The sequence below is a fragment of the Octopus bimaculoides genome, chromosome 4 (assembly GCF_046866305.1).
Source record: "Octopus bimaculoides isolate indiv1 chromosome 4, ASM4686630v1, whole genome shotgun sequence".
Lineage (NCBI taxonomy): Eukaryota > Metazoa > Mollusca > Cephalopoda > Octopoda > Octopodidae > Octopus > Octopus bimaculoides.
The window spans coordinates 98,887,375-98,891,663 of NC_142931.1; positions in this window are offsets into that span (position 1 = coordinate 98,887,375).

Consider the following 4,289-nt stretch of genomic DNA (forward strand, 5'->3'; position numbering starts at 1 on the left):
CTTTAAAAGTATATACTGTGAGGGAGGCGAGGCGCTACCATATCAGGCCAACGATTATCCTGTACTGAGGAAGAGAAAGAACGCAGAAAACATTGGTCTGCAGATGTCATTAAGATTGGAAGGGGAGCATTAGCTCACTTGCACGTAGTATATGGAGAGAGAAAGTGTGTCGGTAACCAGCTGGGAAAGATGTTTCCCTGGGGCTAAACAGGAGAAACATCATTCTCAGCAGGACAACCACTTTACGTTGGCAAATAGACTTTACTCTTCAGTACAGTTACTACATATTTCACGCTCAGAGATTTAAGACTAGTTGTTTTCCCATATATATATATATATATATATATATGTATATATATATATATATATATATATATATATATATATATATATATATATATATATATATATATATATATATATATATATATATATATATATATATCAGCACATGTATATATAAGTACATACATGTATATATATGTACATACATACATATACAAATATTATATATGTCCATCGATTTGTGTGAGTGAGTGTGTGTGTGTGTGTGTGTGTGTGTGTGTGTGTATGTTTTTATGTCAATGAGAGATTAGTTGGCAAAATAAATATTCATTTTCAGTAGATAACTTTGCTGTGGTAAATTGAAAGAATTATCAGATGATGCTCTTCTACACAGACGAATGTACACATAATGGAAGAAAGTATAGAGGAATATTCAAGATCGACTCCAACACATGTGTATGTGAGGAATATGGCAAAGCAGTCTGTACAAATTTACGTTGTGATTACAGGCAGGGATCTACTTGTATCTATCAAGGTAGACGTTACAGAATAGAAGAGACATTCCAGCAATCCAGCAAGACTGTAATACATGTGAATGCAAACACGGTGGTCAGGTACACTGTAGCAACAATGGCTGCACTAAACAATGTACTTACAAGGGAAAGGTATACCAAGAAGGTGAAGAATTCCAAGACAACTGTAATAGATGTAAATGTCTTTCTACTGGCCATACTCAGTGTACTAATAAAATGTGTCAGTGCCTGTATAATGGTAAAGTCTACAATGTTGGAATGAGTTTCAATGATAGCTGTAAGTCTTGCACTAGTCAAACTACAGGAACAGTGCAGTGTAACAGCGATAGATGTGAGTTATTACAAAAATTCACAATATCAAGAGGGTCAAAATTTCGTTGATGCTTGCAACACTTGCTGTTGTATAAACGGTCAAGTAAACTGTACAACAAGAATCTGTCAATGTACATATCAAGGACGAACCTATAATATTGGCAAAAGATTTGGTGAATGTGACGAATGCCAATGTTTGTCTAGTAGTACAGTCCAGTGTTCTAACAAGCCATGTAAATGCACCTATAACGGAAATACCTACCGAATTGGTGAAAGATTTCCAAGCGGCTGCAATACATGCACATGTAAAATCGATGGTCGTGTAGACTGCACTACAAATCCATGTACCTGTACTTACAATCATAGGGTTTGTAATATTGGGCAGAAATTCGCTGATGACTGCAATACTTGCACATGTCAACATAACGGTCAAGTTGAGTGCACATATAGAACGTGTCGATGTACACACAAATTACAAATTAATAAAATTGGTCAGAAATTTCATGAAGATTGTAACCAATGCCAATGTCTATCAACTGGATATGTTCAACGTACAACCAAAGTCTGCAAATGTACTTACAACAACCTGATTTATAATGTAGGAGAAACATTTAGACAGGGTTGTAATACATGTACTTGTGAAGTGAACGGTAGACTGAGTTGCACCAATAACCCTTGTCACTGTTTTTACAATGGAAATACCATGGACGTAAAACGACCATTTTTATAATGTATGTCAAACATTTAGACAGGGTTGTAATACATGTCCGTGTGAAGTGAATGGTAGAGTAAGCGGATCTAGTTCAAAACGGGGGCACCAGTTTTCATTTATGTTTTATGTAGTGTTTTTGGTACCGAAAGACTTTCAAACTTCGTATACTTATCTATTTTGTGTTATAGAACAGAAAAAAATTTTTGTATTTCATGTAAAAAATTGTCTTATTTCGATAATTTCAACCAATCACTGACAAGTATTCAGCTGTTTACAGTTACTCCTTTGGCAGTTTAAGCGGTGTAAAGCGTATTTAATCTCCATTACTTCTGACATTTTGCAGAGAGGCAACACACGTGTGTTCGTTTTCCCTAACCCTAACCCTAACCCTAATTGACTTGCTCCTTCCCTAAAAAACCAGGCCTTGTGCCTATAATAGAAAGGTTTATTAGCTACTACCAATATGCTTCAGCCATTTTTTGACAAGGAAATAATAATTTTATCACCGCCAGAATCGTTTGAGAATCGTTTGTTTACGTAGTCAGCACTTACTGTATTCGGCTGAATGGACGTCAGTCATTGGTTGAAATTACAGAAATACGACAACTTTAACATAAAATAAGTTGCAATATAATAATTTTTCTTAAGAAGACTAAGAAAAAAAGATGTTTTATATGACACATTCTACCAGTGTCCCAAGTTTCAAAGTGTTTCGTTAAGAAAATACTGGTGTCCCCGCTTTGAACTAGATCCGAGTAAGCTGTACCAATAACCCTTGTCACTGCTTTTACAATGGAAATAATATGGACGTAAAACGACCATTTTTATAATGTATGTCAAACATTTAGACAGGGTTGTAATATATGTACATGTGAACTAAATGGTAGAGTAAGCTGTACTAATAACCCATGTCATTGTCTATACAATGGAAAAACCTTCCAAATAGGTACTACATTTAGAAGGGACTGTAATACATGCACATGCAAAGCCGATGGTACCGTAGTGTGCACAACAAATCCATGTAGCTGCAATTACAACGGCAAGCGTTACGACATTGGTTCTATATGCTATAATGATTGCAACAAATGTCAGTGAACTTCTGAGGGAAGAGTGGTTTGTGAAATGAATATGTGTACGAAACCTTGTATATACAAAGGAAAAACTTATTCTGCTGGCCAAACATTTAAAGATGATTACAACACCTGTACATGCGGACAGTATCCTGTACTAAAATGAACTGTTCTCCAACCACGTGCCACTGTTACGGAAAAAACTTACAAACAGGGAGAAATATGTATCACTCAAGATCGATACAGTGTTTGTCGATGCTCCAATGGGAATGACATGTGTACCAAATACGATTGTTATACCAAGGTGAGTAAAATTTTCTTTTAGTTTTAATATTCCTAATATAACGTATCCTACTCTGAAAAATTAGTCATTCTAAACCGAGAAACCAATAAAGAATTGAGTAATGTTTAGCATAAACACTGGAATGCTGCTACTGTACTACACTCAACTACACTGTACTACAAACAAAACGATATCAACAATTCGGCTTCCATATTTATTTGAAGTAGTTTAATTTCATGGACCCAGCCATTATCTTGAGGAAAGACCATATTCTCTTCATTGTAAGCATGAGATTTTGTATATATGCAAATATTTAAATATCTATAAAAAAATTGTTAACTTGCAATGTTTAAACTAACTACATTGCTACTTTTGTGAAATCAATAGAGTAGCTTTCACATTCCTCCAGGTCAGTTAACTTTTTCACAACGAAAATTTTACTCTGTAAGCTTTGCATTGCCATTCACTGATTACCTATATTTTGAGTTGTTCCTGAAGATAAGAATAGATTGAAAATTCGTCAAATTTAGTCCGACGACGCTATATATGTACACACACACACACACACACACACACACACATACATACACACACACACACGTATGCATATACATTGTCTTAATAACATAAAGGGAGAATGGAAACTAAAATGACTAAGGCATTAGATTACTGTCGAAGAACTGAACGATGGTAGAATCTAGAGAAACCAAAGAGAAAAGATAATTGATATCTACACCAACTGATATCAAAATGTTTATGCTGAATAACATGCAAAGTTGTGTGTGGGACATGAAGGCATGGATGTGCACGATCACCAACTTTTGTAGGCATAGCAAATGAAAAGACAGAAGAAGACACAAGACGATATACAAAATGCTCTTCACCTTGCTCAAGGGAACAACAGGTCAATAATGTAAACAACTACCCTATGACTTTTACACGTTAACTACATCTTCAGTTATTTACAATACATAACTATTGTAAACAGTATATATAGAAGTATATCAATATCATATTAACGATAAGGTCTACAAAAGACCATCACTAATGTCAGGGAAGACACTGAAGTAAATGATGAACAATTTCGGAGATAC